This window comes from Neovison vison, chromosome X (assembly GCF_020171115.1).
Source record: "Neovison vison isolate M4711 chromosome X, ASM_NN_V1, whole genome shotgun sequence".
NCBI classification, from domain to species: Eukaryota; Metazoa; Chordata; class Mammalia; order Carnivora; family Mustelidae; genus Neogale; species Neogale vison.
The window spans coordinates 130,953,466-130,961,326 of NC_058105.1; positions in this window are offsets into that span (position 1 = coordinate 130,953,466).

Genomic DNA, 7,861 nt, shown 5'->3' on the forward strand with positions numbered 1-7,861 from the left:
TCAGGACTTTCCCTCCTGTATTAGGGCGACCGTAAGAAACACCCCCACATGGGGGAGACTTCAACACTAGGAATTCATCTCTCCGTCTGGAGGCTGGGAGGCTGAGATCCAGGTGGGGCTGAGGCAGGTTCCTCCTGAGGCTTCTCTCCTTGGGTGTAGATCCCTTGATCTCCCCGTGTCCTCACGTGGTGGTCTCTTTGCCTGTCTGTGTCCTTATCTCCTCTTCTTGTAAGGACCCCTGTCCTACGGGATCAGGGCCCCTCCTGGTGACCTCATACCTGTTTGAAGACCCAGTCTCCAAATACAGCCACCTTCTGAGGTCCTTGATGAGGGCCTCAACATATGGATTTTGGGGAGATGTCATTCAATCCACAACAGCTCCCATTTAGGGCTGGTCTACTCCGGGTGAGTAGATGTCAAAGTGAGCAGATCTCCAAGTGAACAGATGTCCAAGTGAGCAGATGTCGAGGTGAGCAGATCTCCGGGTGAGCAGATCTCCAGGTCAGCAAACCTCCAGGTGAGCAGATGTCCAAGTGAGCAGATCTCTGGGTGAGCACACCTCTAGGTGAGCAGATCTCCATCCCGGTGGCCAGGTGTCCATGTGGCCAGATATGGAGAGTCAGGCATTCTCCTTAAATCAACCGAGGAGGGTTCTTGGTAGAAGTGGGAAATGTAGGGATGAACCTAGAAGCCCACACATCTGGCCTCGTTGAGCACGAGTTCACTGGAGGCTGCTGGAGTCGGTGGGGGAGACAACCTGTGGAGTTCATGCCCCGTCTCTGTCAATGCCCTGCATGGGTTCCCTGTGGCCCCAGGAACAAGTTACCCCAAACGGGTGGCTCAGACAGTGTCTGCAAAGGAGGCCTGGGGAGCTGAGGAAGGGTCCTCGGGGGTTGCCCCAGAGCTGTGAGGGCATCAGTTTCTATGGTCCAAGCCCTGGTTTATGGGTGTTCAGATGTTAGCCCTGAGACACCCGGACTCACAGCGCAATGGACAAAGGTGGGTCTGTGTTTGGGGAGCGCGCAGGACTGGCACTGAGCCCCGAATAGTATGTCCTTCAGGGGCCTGGAGCTTTCCAGGGACCTCTCTCTGGTGCCCAGTGCCCTGCATGGGACAATGCCCCAGGGGACCCTGTGTCCTGCCCTTTGGTGCGCTCTGGTTTCAGGGAATGGATGTTTTCCGCCAGAAGGTGTACACACGGGCCACAGAGCCTGGCATTGTGGAGAGACCTGGCCTTGGGGCATTGGGACCTTCATAGTGAACGTTTCCGCTTCATGCACACACCACCGTACTAACTGCCCAGGTCAGCTTGGCCGCTGGGGCTCCCGGGCATAGACCCTGGGCTGCCCTCCCTTCTGTGCAGACCACCCTACCCCATAGAACGCCTCCCCAAACCCAGAATTTATAAACCATCACTGGGTCCTGAAGACATGCATTCAGAAGAGGCATTCCCCCACCCTCCCCAGCACCTGCCTCCCAAGGCCTCGGATCTGCACACACCATGCATTCTTGCTCACCCCGCGGCTCTCTGTGCCCCTATTTTGTTTGGGATGTGCGGGGCAGGCCTGACCCTGGGTCTCGCCTGCAACCCAAGAACCCGTAACTTGAAAGGGCAGATGTTCTCAAGAAACCATGAGTCACAGATGCTATCTGTCCCCTTTGTCTGCATCCCCGTTCCCAAGTCTGGGGGCCCACGCCCTCCCTGAACCGTCCCTACCCCCACACGGGGGTTCTCGTGACCCACGGCTCGGACGACGGTTGAAGGCTGAAGATGGCTTCCCACCCCAGCTACAAGCCTGTGCACCCCGTATCCCCCCAGCCCCTTGGAAAGGGAAAGGGGACGTCCCCACAGACAAGTTGATGGCAGAAGGAGAGACGCTGCTGTCTGGGCAGGGCTGCCCCTCTGTCCACCCACCTTGAGAAGGACCAGACCCTCCAGGAACGTGAGCAGCCCTGGGGTTTGCTGTCCAGACCCCCGGGCTGTGCCGTGGGACCTGAGGCAGTGCTGAACCCCTCTGAGCCTTCCTCTCTGGCGTGAAAACCCACACGGCCTCTCCCGCAGCGTCTATAGGGATGAAATGCAAGACGTGCATGTGTGCCCATGGGATCCTGGTAGAGTTTACAGGAGAAAATCCATGTTCAGACCGACACATTCGGGCTTAGAAGGGAGAATATTTCTTCTAGGTCCCAGCGAGGCCTCCGAGTTCACACTGTGCGTTTTGTATCCCGTGCACGCTACTATGTATCACACACAGACCGGAACAGACCATGTGCGACATCTTCCTGCAACACAGTCTCTGCTGGAGCTCGGCATGGCAGCAAAATTATCCAGACTCTTAGCTCGTTTGCCAGACTTTGCGAGACGGAAAGCTCCGGGTTTTCTTACTGACTTTAAAATGACCGACCCAGATCCTCCCGGCAGAACGTAGCATTGCAAAGCCTCGAAAAGCCTGCAAAAAGCCAGTCTGTCTCTTCTTACGCACGACGGCATCAAGAGGAAGGGCTGTCAAGCGCCAGAGGGCACGGAAGCCTCCGGAAGGCTGGTGTGCGTCCCACCTGGGGGGTTTTCATTCTGCAGGTGCCTCCGGGCTGTGTCTCTGTCTCTCTCTCTCTGCATCCGGGGAGGCTTTAAATTGGGGAGCTGAACGACGTTCTCCGGAAACTAGTCCCGCCACCCGGGTAAGCCCTGGGGTTGCCGGAAAGTTTCGCACATGTGGGTTTGATCAGAGGAGAAGCTGGTGACCCAGGAGACACGTCGGCTCCAGGATCGTCCTGCAGATCCCGGCTCCCGACCTGGGGGCTTTGAAACAGTGTGCGGTGAGACCCGGAGATGCGTAGGGTCAGGGTGCCGGGTTTTCAGTGTATGGTTTCGGCCCCCGAATGTTTGGCTTCTGGTGTCTGCTTCGTTTTAATGACCACGCCCAGCACCACCCCCTTATTTTCTGTCCCTGCGGTTAACAGCGTTGGATTTAGATGGAGGAACATCCGTTCCATTTGGACGATGGGGCTCCAGGAACCGTGGGACACGTTAGCTGCACATTGGTGACCATAATGGACAGAACCTGCCGAAGATAATGCTGTCGTGTGAAATAGTAAGAAAATACACGGTACCGTGCCGAGCGTCTATCTGGAGGACACAAAATCCCTAATTCAAGAAGACACCTGCCCCCCCGCCCCCTGCTCCTGACCCCCCAATTCACAGCGGCCAAGACACAGTAGCCACACACGTACCCGCGGGTAGATGAATGGATAAAATGGCCCGTGCTCCTAACTTACCTTGATGACAGCTCCTTCCAGTGGGGACACGAATACAAGACGATAGAATCATCATCTCCTGTGGGTTTTTTTGAGCACCTTTGAGCTCATCTTGTGGGTCTTCCTGGAGGAGGTGGCAAAGATGGCTGGCTGGGGTTGGGGAGCATCCTGGACCTGTGGGCAGGAATCTGGGTCTTCTGCATCTGCCCATCCTGGTCTCCACGGACGTGCCTACGGTTGCATCTGGTTCTTGCTGTGGCCGCTGTTCTGTTGGAACATCTGCCCCCGTGTCTACCCTTCCATCCCCACTGCAGGCACAGGACTCACCTGGGGCTGGCGTAGAGCTCTTGCATCACGCACAGGGAATCAGTGGCCTCCTGCCCATGTTTCTCAGCTGGGTTCTGTGCCCCACTGAGGAATGAGAAAACATCCCCTCTCCGTTGGGCCCTATCTGCCCCCATTTTGGTCCATGACACCCCATGGGCACCCACTGTGGGTGCCGCCAGCTCACAGCAGGGAAACCAGCAAAGGTCCCTGATGTCACCTCTCTCAACAATGACGCCGGCTCACCAGTGGCCACGGCCAACCCCAAGGACATGAATCCCTAGAATCACACCAGGAAACCGTGAGGGCACCCTACATCTGCTTTTCTGTGGGGAGGACACATACACTTCACTAGTATGTCAACCCATTACTGACCCCAAAAATACTTCTTAAAAACCCTCGAGATGAGAGATTCGAGGCACACCACTCAGGGTTTCGGAAAGACTCCTGAATGAACTCTTGTCATTGAATTTTGGAGGACGTTCACCCCTCATCTGCCGAGTGTGTATTTATAGGTTCTGACTCAATGGGAACATGTCATGGGTTGAATGGAGTCCCCCCGCCCCCAAAGTCACGTCTACTCATCCCTGAGAATGCGACCTTCTTTAGAAACGGGCTCTTTGCAAAGGTAAGAGAAGGATCTCAGAGGAGCTCATGCTGGATCAAGGTGGTGCTGAAGGCAATGACGGGTGTTCTCATAAGAGACAGAACAGGAGACACAGATGCAGAGGAGAAGCCACATGCGGTCAGAGGCAGAGGTGGGAGGGGCGTGGCCACCAGCCCAGGGAGGCCTGGAGCTCCAGAAGCTGGGAGACAGAGGAAGTTCCTCCTGCAGCTTCAGGAAGGAGCATGACCCTGTCACGCCTCGATCTCAGCATCCCTGCCCCGCCTGGACCTCAGAGGTCCTGCCCCACCTGGATCTCAGACGTCTGGTCTACAGAGCTGGGGGGTGGGGGTGGGGATACATTTCTGTGGCTTTGGGCCACCTGGTTTATGTTGCTTGGCTACGGTTGCCCTTGGGTGAGTCACATCCTGACTATACCCCAAGCCCAGTGCAGCACCTCTGAGTCTGTGTCTCTCTCTGTGTTCCCATCTGCGCAAATCTTTCTCCCGCCGTGAGAAATATGACTCCCATTATCCCCGTCAAACCCGTTCATTAGCTTACGCCCGGAATCCACAGAAAGCAGGTTCGGAATACACACGGCTTGCTGGAATGATGCTTGTTCAGCGTTTCTGTGCGTTCAAAATTCAGCCATAAAAGCAGAAACTTAGAAAAATCCCTCCGGACCCAGCAGCCCTCATTTTAACCAAAGTCTCGGTCCATATGGGGAGGCCAGGATCGGTGAATCTTGTCACCCTGGAGACCAGGACTAGCAGATGCCTTCGACGGACGCGGATGTTACACAAGAGAGGCAATTAGGATTCTAATAGGAAAAAAATAAAAATGAGAAGAAAGCCCGGACGTTTGCCAGGCATCGTGAGGGGCCTCCGGTTCGGTTGGAAAAATACGTCGTAAAAATGCCCGTGTTTCGTACGCATTACTGCTTTCTACATTCTCACATTGTCTCCAATTAAAAAAAAATCCCCTCAGATGACTATTTAAAGGCTCTTCGTTGTACCTCCCTGTACGCCTGCCAAGAAAACACGAATTTAAGAGGTGCTGAGCTCCATGGCCTGGGACCCTCCAAGCCGTAACTCAAAATCACTCCTTTACGAACTCCTTAGAACCAAAATCCAGATCAACCCATTCTAAAAACCCCAGACCGTCGTGGGCGTCCTCTTGCGAACTGTTTAATTTTAATAACGAACGAGCCGGCGAGTTCCCGTTTTGTGATTTGCTGAGCAGCCCGGTCTTTCTCCTCTCTGCGTCTGGCACGGCACGGCTGGTGAGATCAAGGAAGCCGTAAAGAGGGAATTTTCCATTTTCCTCTGGCTCTCAGCCTGGATTTCATGTCTGGGTGGTCCCCGCCAGTCACGCTGGAAATAGGGGATTGGGGAAACGCGTCAGCAAATGTGGAGGACTTTTCAAGGTCTGCATCATGTGTGTGCCTTTGCCTCCGACACCGTTTGCAGGGAAAGGGTCGTGGACACAGTGTCTGGAGATTGTGTGTCTCGTACGGGGTGGCCCGCGGCTGAGGAGTTCTGTGCAGTCCCAGATTTCTCTGGATTCCTACAGACGTGAAACGCGAATGGCGTTGACCCATGACGTCCGGCCCCGACCTCCCTCCACTTGTTCACGTCGAAGACAATATTTTTTATGAACTCCCTCACCTTCTCCAGAGGGTTGTTGAGGATCCCAGTTCCCCAGATCAGGGGAGATGACAGTTCCAACCTGGATTCCTTCCCTTTGCAGAATGCACTTCTGGGGTCTTGTTGAAGCAAACGTTGTGTTTTCAGCTCGGGGTCTAGTCACATGAATGACGGTGATGAGGGAGCAGAAGGCACGCTGGGGACACACCAGAAGCCGGCACCCTACAACCCGGCCCCCGTGGGATATATGGGACATTCCTCAGGGGCTCCTAGCTGTCCTAAAGGAAAAACAAAAGGAAAACAGTAGACACCACAATCCTACAAGACCTGAGTGTCTACAAATGTCCTAGTGATCTACAAGGAAGAAGGTTTCTTACCCATAGTCCAACTTCCAAAGACCCATAACTCAGTTCCCGGAGCTGTAACATCCTCTTCCCTTCCCTAAAATTGAGGGAGGCTGAAGCAGAGGGAAATGTAAATCAAGTTACATTTCTTCTAACCCTGAAGCTCATTGATAAGGACGGTGACAGCAGGAGAGTGACGTTCCTCCATGAGCTTCCCAACTATCTTACTCTTCATGCCTTACTGAAAGGAAAAGCAAATCTTAACCTGGCAGTGGCAAGTCCGCTGGTATCTTGTAGGTCCTCTTCCGCATAGGAAAGTTCTTTTGAAATGTCCCTTTTCATTACCTCCCCCAACCCCATAGTCTATAACTAGTCATTCCTCATGACCCCGGGGGCAGCAGCCCCTTCTGCCCCCCTGGGTCCTGTCCCTGCGCTTCAATAAACCACCATTTTGCACCAAAGACGTCTCAAGAATTCTTCCTTGGTCATCAGCTCCGGAGTCCAACCCACGGAACCTCATGCATATCCTAAATCTTCATCAGAGGTGTCTGCGGGGCTGCGTTTCTGCCCAGGGTCCACGCTGCAGCTCCTTCCGGGTCCTGGCAGAATTCACCTGCTTCTTGTGCTGTGACTGCCTCTCCCTTTTCTTCTTCCCACTTTGGCAGGGCTCACGTGACAGATCCCATCACGTACATTCATCTCCCAACCTTGCAGCCGGTAAGTAGGTAATTATATCCATAGTCTGGCTGACGGCCGTCAGAATCTACACACGGGGGTGGCACCAAGGGGAGAGGGTCCTAGGGGCCAAAATCATGCTCGTCACGAAGATTTGACCGACTTTTTTTTTTCTTGATAGAACAGCGAATCATCCACCATCCACTAAACTATCCATCTTTCCCCCGTCCCCACTTACGCATGGACATATGTGACTTTGCTTGATTCTAGCCCCCAATGCTTCATGCTTAAAATCACTTTTTTTTAAAAGTCTATTTACTTCTCTTTCTTTTTTTGTCTTTCTTTCTGATCTCTATGCCCCACATAGGGCTCGAACTCACAACCCTGAGACCGACAGTCGCTCTCTTCTCAGACCAAGCCTGCTCGGCACCTCTCACTTGATTTTTTTTTTTTCTCACTTGAATTTTATTTATTAATATTCCCCAGGACACATACCATCTCCCCCTGCCTCTGCTTTTTTTCTTTATTCTTCTTCAAAAATCTCTGCGTCCTTTTTCCTTCCATCTGCGTTCAGAAGCCACGTTGCAAATCTCTTCATCGTTTCTTCATCTTCAGACATTGTCTCTTCATGTCCCTGAGAGGATCCACTTGGCTTTGGCTAGAAGTTCATTCAGGGCCTCCCTCAGCCTCTCCATCGTCCACACAGCCGACCTGACCGTGTTTCGTAGATACTCTTTTCTGTCCTTTTGCAAAAACGTGCATTTTCTCAGCAGAGGATCTACACATGCTTTGTGACCCTTCTTCCTGGTGCCTCTGTTACCACAGTGCAGAAGTTGTTCCCAGTTGTCGCGGAGGAGCCCTGCTCCTGGTCATCCCTCAGGACCCAACTGTGCCACAAACCCTGGGCTGCTGTGATTGGCCGGCATGGGTCACACAGCCAGCCCTGCACCCCAGATGATGCTCTCTGGATGCAGGAGTTCCCTGACAGGTACAAGGGGGAGATGCCTACCCTA